Raw genomic sequence first — 10,000 nt, forward strand, 5'->3', positions numbered from 1 at the left:
TGTGTGTGAGTGTAGGTGTGTATGTGTGTGGTCTTTAACGCCATGTTTGGTTAGTCTAGGAAAGAGATGTAAAGATGCTTCCTTGTGCTAAGAGAGAAAGTTAGCTGAGATTTCAGACTATGCATGTAGACATATTCAGCGCGCGCGCTTGTGTGTGTGTGTGCGCGTGCGCTTGTCTTAGGTGTTTCAGCGTGTGTGCTCGTGCGTTTTAAGTACCCGTGAAGTTAGTATTAGCCAGCGATAGAGTAGAAATATAACACGAACCAATACGCGGCTGGTTCTTATATGCTAATACACCCAATCAATATGGAATGGTCGGAGCCATATATCTATTATTTATCTATTTATTTATATCAATTTTTATGTAGTTTTCTGTTACTAAAAAAGATAATTTCTAAGAAAGTAATTTATTGCATTTCAGCTATTGTCCACAACACAAAAGCCACGCCTCACTTATTGCCAACCAATCGTAATAGAGCATCTTCACTTTGTGTTAGCTAATCAAAATGCAATGATAAGACCTTAATGCAGAAGGGTTAATATGGACAGGATCCTATAAAGAATAACCTAGAACAGTCGAATCCGAAGAAAGTCACGATGATCTTTATTAGTAAGAAGTAATACATAGAATTTCATGTTGAACAGTGGAATAGGACGAATGCAGTGAGGAGAGAGGGAAGTTCAACGTTTCGGAGAGGACCGTTTATCACAGAGGGAGAGGGAGCGAGAGAGATAGAGAGAAGAAACGTTAAGCGGTGTTGAATGATATAGGGAGGGTGGGAGGAGGAGGAGAGAAAAATAAAGTAGGAGGTGAATGAAGTTACAAATGTTCGTAGAGAGGGTGGAAACGACCAGAAACAAGGGGAAAATAAAAATAAAAATTGCAGTTTTGAAAATGCTTGAGATGGGGAGGAGGTAATGGCATTTATACACTTTACAGATAGGCAAATACACACACACACACACACACACCACACACACACATAGAGACACGTCTTACTGAAACACTACGTGACATACATACATGTATACATACACAAATACATACATACACACATAGCTATGTATATATTATATTACTATTTTTATTGAGTGAGAGAGCAGTGCATGCCATCAAAGTGACACTAAGGTAAAATATACGAAGCCCAGTATACCCATCATGACTACCCGTCTGATAAGAGTACTCTAAGCACATGCATCACGACCATATGTGCGCGACATGGTGATCTCATATCAAGATAAACAGCACATGACCTTGCAAGTGGGGCCCAGTTAGAATTTTCTTCTGGTCGACTATCTCATACCGCTCAAAAGGTCCATGAATAAGGGCTGTTTAAGGATGGTGAACAAATCACCCATGTTTCCAAAGGTGAATATTTCAAACCCCAAAGAATCCCTCTCAACACATGGCTATGATGCTCTTCCACTACTTCTGCTCGTGATCAGAGATGCACATATCGTAAACCCCTAAGGGACATGTTCAAGTGGTTAAGGTCAAACAAGTGACAAGCAGATCTGTGGTATTGAGCAGAATATTTGTTGTAGCCCATGATAACACTTCCAATAATATCACTATTATTATTATTCAGCAGTCTTATTATTATAAAGCATGTGATAATTATCACATGCTTTCACTGCACTTTGTTGTGGTGCTCTTATTTTCACTGTATTGAGGTGTTTTACGTTGGGTGTGTGCAGTGCCTAGTAATGCTATTTTCTGTATGTTATATATACTTATAAGCTCTGGTGTTTTTGTTATGTCTGAATGCATTTTTTATCATACCTAACGCACCTACTATGATAGGAATTGTTTCTGTTTTTAGGGACCACATTTGAGTTACCTCTATTTCCAGATCTTTGCATTTTGAAAATTTCTCCGTTTCTTTTAGAGAAACATTGTCATCTGTTGGTATTGATACATAGTGTAGAAAGCATTTTTTTTGGCGGCTTCTGACAGTTATATCCGGCCTATTGGCCTTAATTTCTCTATCTGTGTGTATTAGCATATATCAGACTATGGTTGCTTTCTCATTCTCTATGACCTTTTCTAGCGTGTGACTATACCATCTTTTTTCCCTTGTTATTCCATAGTGATGGTATCGCTTCCAGTGTATATAGCTCCCAATTCCGTCGTGTTTGTGCATATATTCCTTCTTTGCCATGCTGGAGCACCGCCTTTAGTCGAACACATCGATCCCAGGACTAATTCTTTGTAAGCCTAGTACTTGTTCTATCGGTGTCTTATGCTGAACCTCTTTGTTACGGGGACGTAGACACGCCACCATCGGTTGTCAAGCGATTGTGGGGACACGGACACACAAACTCATACATACGACGGGCTTCTTCCAGTTTCCGTCTACCAATTCCACTCACAAGGCTTTGGTTGGCCCGAGGCTACAGTAGAAGACACTTGCCCAAGGTGCCACGCAGCGGGACTGAACCAGGAACCATGTGGCTGGTAAGCAAGCTAGTCTCTGTGTTTGTCCCCACCACCATCGCTTGACGACAGATGTTGGTGTGTCTACGTCCTCGTAACTTAGCGGTTCGACAAAATGCAACCGATAGAATAAGTACTAGGCTTACAAAGAATAAGTCCTGAGGTTGATTTTTTCGACTAAAGACAGTACTCCAGTGACTGAAACAAATAAAAGAGTGAAAAAATATCTATCTATCTATCTATCTATCTATCTATCTATCTATCTATCTATCTATCTATCTATCTATCTATCTATCTATATCTATCTATCTATATATGCGTGTGTGTATGTGTGTGTGTGTACATATCTCTTATATAAAATCCGTTCTGTCTGTGTGTGTGTGGCTTCTAGGATCTCGGGCATCCTCCATCCGATTGCGCTCAAATTTGATATATAGATACCGACGGTATCAGGGCGTTTATAAGTTTTTGAAAAATAACAAAAACCGATTCCAGGTGACAATGCGATCGATAAAGCCGTGGGAAATCGTTTTTCTTTGGAATAGAAAAAAGTCTGTCTTTATTTCTACTTTTGCTGGTGTCTCAAATTTAGGTTAAATCAGTGTTTCTCAAGGGGAAGCCTATGGGACGGTCGGACAAGTTGTTTGGGGAAAATTTGGTTTAAATGTTTGACAACTCAGCACCGGCCATTGAACGGGGGGCGTTTTGCTTGTAAATGTATAAGCGCTATTTATACTTGTATTCGTCTGTGTGCAATTTTATTCGATCATCTGTTGTTATTTTTCTTTGCATTTATCTGTTTCCTCATCTGTTCACTTTCTTTATTTAAACATTGTCATCGTTATTTTTATAGTCTCAGTTTTCTGCTTGTTACTTAATGTGATTTAATTGAATTTTAATTTTGTTTTAGATTATTTTATGCTTAGTTTAATTTCTTTTATCTACTGATTTTCAATTTTAATCTTTATAAGTTTTGTTTTATATCAACAGCTATATTACGTGATTAATTTTTATGAGTTAGTGCAAGTGCCTTTGTGTTTATGCGTGCGTCTGTGAACATAATTTCTCCACATGCTATGCTTGTATATGTGTGACTCTGTATATCTGTTTATCATGGTCCTTTGATGAATACACTTCCCGTCTGTCTAATTATTACTATCTGAAATTATGACTTTATTACATTGTTGCATTTCTATCACTTTGAACTGATTGCTCTATAAACTTGTAACCTGATACATGGTAGAGAAAAAATAGTTTCTTGTCAATTATCCTAAATTTTTTATTTGTATGTTTTACTTTCTATTAAATGATATTATCATGCTTTTTCTTAATATTCATCATATACAAAATGTTCACCTAAAGTGTGATCCTTGGATTTTACATCCTTGGATTTTACAATAGTGTAGTGATGTTAGAATTATTGAAACAGCTGTAGGAATGAGATATCACTGAAGCTGATTTTTATTATCCTCTCTGATACACACACATATATACATGTACATATGTATATATGTATGAATTATGTATGTATATGTGTATGTATGTATATATGTATGTATATGTGTGTGTGTATATGTGTGCGTATGTATGTATTATGTATATATGTAAATATGTATGTATAGACACACACACACACACACACAAACGTACGCATATACATTCACATATAAATATGAATGTTTAATCATTTGCTTCTTTTATGTGTGATGCGTGTTTCAGTGTATGAATGTAAATATATGTGAATGAGTACGCGAATGTATGTGTTTATGTGTAATCCAAATGAATGGGGGAAAAACTCATTTCAAAGCGTATATATTAAAAGAGTGTATATAATTTTTAAAATAAATATGCCTTTCTTTTTCTTTTCCTTTAGACTACACATATTATTATATAGCAATGAAGCCTGTTCGTTTTGCACTCTCGCAGGGTTTTTGCTTGAAAAGCCATTCCTGATATATTTCCCGAAATACGTATGCATCTATGCAAACATAGATCGTTTTAAGTATATATGTATGTATGTATGTATGTATGTATGTATGTATGTATGTATGTATGTATGTGTGTATGTATGTATGTATGTATGTACGTATGTATGTATGTATATACATACATACATACATACATATATATATATATATATATATATATATATATATATATATAATATACATATAAAAGGTGTGCGTTTATATATAAAAAATACTTGCATATATACGTGTCTATGTATGTAAGAATATATATGTTTATATATGCATTGGTAAGTTTCCCACCGTTTTAATGATCTGTCACTCAGATACCCGTATTTTAACAATGGATTTGCTCATCTATCACCTATTATTGCTTCTGTAAAGCAATGGATTTGAAGAAAAAAATCACGTTATTAAAATACATGTTTGCTAATATAATATGAAAATGGGATAAAACTCGATATCCAACGAAATGGCGCTTATCTGCACCAAGAGAAATATGAAGTCGGTATAAATTCCAAAAGTTTATGTGGGATATCGAGAGGTCGTATGAGACGAGAGGAGACAAGGAGGCGATGTGACGGAGGAGAATATCAACTTCGTCAGAAAGGACGGAACCATTTGACTTTATCACATGACTGACAAACGTCGATCAAATGGTTAAACCACTGAATACCATTTACAAAATACGTAAGCAACCGTTTCGCGCAAAACGGCGCGAAGAGTCCTACTCACCACTGTGTGTGTGTGTGTGTGTATGTGTGTGTGTGTTGTGCATCTCTGTATATACATACATATTCTCGTCTCTTGTGTACATAAATAATATTTACAAACATAATGTAAAACTCGTATACCGACCAACTCATAAATTTGAATAAACATATAAACATTATATCTTTGTGTGTGTGGAATATCTCTTCCAGATCGACGTTCAGATAATTCTATTCAGCAGTTCTTCGAATCAAATGAAATATGATCATATTTTGGTATTCGCTGCCAGCATGCATGATGCTATATCCTTCATCATTCTGTATACACCCACTAAGGTTATACGTACTACTTTCATTCTTACTAGCTTATAAAAAAATATGGCACACGCTTTCGATTCCATTCTTTTTTTTATTGTTCACGATATGTGTAATACATATGGGGTTTCTTATCTTTAAATAAGAATGAACTTTGGTGAATATGCGTAAAAGTGCTGAAGGTTAACAAGGATGTTCAAGACTAACAAAAATGTATACTGCACGGAAATACTATCAGCTGGGCCAGTCTGAAACGTATGTAGACTAACGGAAACACACTCTGCATGTACTCGTTCAGTGTTCTAATATTGATGGCCTTGTGGAGTTATCTGAATCGACCAAGAAACCAACCAAACAACAGAGCAAGCAAGAAAGCAAGTAACAAGGCAGCTGGCAGAAACGTTGGCACGCCGGACGAAATGCCTAGCGGTATTTCGTCTGCCGTTACGTTCTGAGTTCAAATTCCGCCGAGGTCGACTTTGCCTTTCATCCTTTCGGGGTCAATTAAATAAGTACCAGTTACGCACTGGGGTCGATATAATCGACTTAATCCGTTTGTCTGTCCTTATTTGTCCTCTCTGTGTTTAGCCCCTTCTGGGTAGTAAAGAAATAGGTATTTCGTCTGCCGCTACGTTCTGAGTTCAAATTCCGCCGAGGTCGACTTTGCCTTTCATCCTTTCGGGGTAGATAAATTAAGGACCAGTTACGCACTGGGGTCGATGTAATCAACTTAATCCCTTTGTCTGTCCTTGTTTGTCCCCTCTATGCTTATCCCCTTGTGGGCAATAAAGAAATAAGAAAGCAAGTAACCAACCAACCAACCAACCAACCAACATCTATATCGGCTTTTATACACACACACACACATACGCACACATACACTCCCCTCTTACACACACACACATGCATTTTCTACCTTTTACTCTTTTTCTTGTTTCAGTCCATTTGACTGTGGTCATGCTGGAGTACCGCCTTAAAGGGGTTTTTAGTCGAAGAAATCGACCACTCGACTTATTCTTTGTAAGCCTAGTACTTATTCTATCTGGCACTTTTGCCGAACCGCTAAGTAACAGGGACGTATACACACCAACATCATATATATGTGTGTGTGTGTACATATATACATACATACATGCATACATACATGCACACATACATACATACATACATACATACATACATACATACATACATACATACATACATACACACATACATTTTTACAATAATAATAATGACAGGTATGATATAACCCTTCGAAGAGTAGTGCCTCCTGCAGAAATTAGCTCAGTGGTTCTCAAACTAACAAATACCAGCCTTCCCCGCCCCGTACAATCACATACACAAACACACGGAGTTTTATTGACCCTTTTCCTTTTTATCCATGAGAAGACAATATAAAGGTTGCATAGGCGTAGGAGTGGCTGTATGGTAAGTAGCTTGCTTACCAACCACATGGTTCCGGGTTCAGTCCCACTGCGTGGCACCTTGGGCAAGTGTCTTCTACTATAGCCTCGGGCCGACCAAAGTCTTGTGAGTGGATTTGGTAGACGGAAACTGAAAGAAGCCCGTCGTATATATGTATATATATATATATATATATATATAACAAAGTGGAGTTGTAAGGTACCGCACGAGTGGAATTATATATGAAAGAAGGTTTGAAAATGCAATTTAAAAAAATTTTTATTTACTTTACCGGTTTCACTTTTAAGAAAAAGATTGTCAAAAGTAACCTGTAGAAGTTTGGTTCTGCTAATTATTGGTTGTCACAAAATACTACAATACATATATACATTCTTTGGTAACAAGAACATGTTAAGAACATAAAAAAGTTTAACAAGTTCATTAAAATATTGGGCACAAAATATTACAACATATATATACATTCTCAAGAAAATGTTAAAGATAGTTTCCAGAAGGAATTATTAAAAAGTTCAGTGGAATATTGGTATTGTATCTGTATATACATACACACACAGAATATTAAAAGTTCAAAAAGTTTACATTATATATATGTATGTGTGTGTATATGTTTGTATGTTTGTGTTTGTTCCCCCCTCATCGATGTGTGTTTACGTCCCCGTAACTTAGCGGTTCGGCAAAAGTGCCCAATAGAATAAGTAGTAGGCTTATAAAGAATTAATCCTTACAAAGAATAAGTCCATCTTTACGTTCTGAGTTCTAATTCTGCCGAGCTCTACTTCGCCTTTCATCCCTTCGGGGCGCATAAAATAAGTAACAGTTAAACACTGGGCTGATGTAATCGACTCCCTCCCTCCCTCCCTCCCCCAACAATGCTGGTCTTCTGCCAAAGTTTGAAACCATTATTTTTAATATGAAAGAATTTATGTGAGTTGATTATAAACTCGTTGATATGATCTTATGTAACTTTCTGCAAACTTCAGCAAGCATCCTGAACTTATCATATTTTTACGCATTATTATTTACTAACATCATTCGTTTCTTTTGTGCCTTTGTTTATATTATACCCGATGCTTCTTTGCAGCAATTTTTTATCCTGTGCCGTCTGCGGTTTTAGTCCGTTGAGAATTACCTAATTTTTTGTTAACGATTTGAACGCATTTTGAAATACGATCGTTCACTTCTGTTTGTAATATTTCATCAATTATATGATTAAGCTGCATCAATTAATTTCATCTTGTCATATTATATATATGTGTGTGTGTGTGTGTGTACGTAAGATACATAAAACTTCTATACATTGCTGTCTTAAGGAATGCATGTGCTATGATATAATGCCTATGTGGTAGAGAAACACCTTGAAGAAGGAAGATATTGCTAAACAGGCGATACTGTCTTCCATTGCCAATGAGGCAGTAAATGTATTGTTACCCGGCAAAGGCTTGAATGTGCCGCTATTTGAATTATTTATTGTGATAATTATATATGTAGCCTGTAGAGGGAATCCTTCATCGAGGAACGGTGCTTACCATACGTTGATAAGAGGCAATGACCTCGAAACCGGTCCGTATGTAGTATTCGTATCTTCGGGGAGGATGATCTCCCTTTACAGGCTAACAAGGACACAGAGATGGTGTCGGTCCTTCTGGTGACGTCGATGATCGCCTGGGGCTAAAAGCATCAGTAACACCCCCACCACCCCGCCCTGTCCCTAGCCACATTCAGATGGCTGATCCCCCTTACATTATTATTATTGTTCTAAATTATATATGATGACCAAATGAGTTTTCTCCCAAATATACATGCATACATGTATGTATGTATGTCATTATTCAGTTCATTTCAAAATTTCTTGCCAATAGAGAAAGAACCGGCTTCTAACCTAGATCCAAGGCTCCTTCATTGGAACATCAACAACAGGGTATTTTTGAATGTATGTATGTGTGTGTATGTATGTATATATATGTATGTATTATATATATATGTATGTATGTATGTATGTATGTATGTATGTATGTATGTATGTATGTAGGTACGTATGTATGTATGTATGTATGAATGTATGTATGTATGTATGTATGTATGTATGTATGTATGTATGTAGGTAGGTACGTATGGATGGATGGATGCATGCATGCATGCATGCATGCAGGCATGTGTGCATACATGTATTTATGTGTGTGCGTGTGTGTGTGTATGTATGTTACCTTTGTTTTAAAATTACTCGAATGTTTCCTGTAAAGAAAAAAATTGACTTCTAACAAGCAAACAAACAAAGCTTCATCACCGGAATTTCGGTAATAACATCACTGATGAGCTATATGCTGAACTTAAGAAATAAGTCGTACATATTTTTGCTGTTCCAGTCACAGATTGTATTTGAAAGGTGCGTGTCAGCGTGAACCCTGCCTCTGTGTGACTAAGTAAATGAGTGAGTTCAAGTAGATTTGTCATATAACGTGATTACATGTAATATATCCATTCCTGGAAGCTAAAACGGATAATCAATAGAACGTCTGATATATTGGCACTGTACACTTTACAAATCTTTATGATTTGAAAGATGTCAGTAAGCTTGTTATATATATATATATATATATATATATATATTATATATATATAATATATATATATATATATATATGTATATATATATGTATATATATGTATATATATAAGTATATATGTATATATATGTATATATATATATATTATATATATATATATATATATATATATATATATCTATATATATATATATATATATATATATATATATATTTGTTATTCTGGAAAACCCCATTACTTCCAGGCCGGTAGTTTTTCTTCGTTTTACAGTTCAGGTAGGAATACTTATCTTGGTCAAATTTCATCTGTATATCTTTTGAGAATATTGTTGCACTCAGGTTAAGATTATTCTTACCATATATATATTTTTTTTACTTTCATATTCAGGTCATCCGTGCAGAAATTGTCTAAGTTAATACTTCTCTCTTCCTGTGAACTAACCACATACTCTTCAAATCTCTTCCACACGATTATGACGAGGTCACTGCATGTATAAGCGCAACACATTGATAGAGGGCCTGTCTTCCTCGAAATATACCTCTACGATACTTCACCTTATCAAAAATTCTACAATCTCT

This window comes from Octopus sinensis, linkage group LG5 (genome assembly GCF_006345805.1).
Source record: "Octopus sinensis linkage group LG5, ASM634580v1, whole genome shotgun sequence".
NCBI lineage: Eukaryota > Metazoa > Mollusca > Cephalopoda > Octopoda > Octopodidae > Octopus > Octopus sinensis.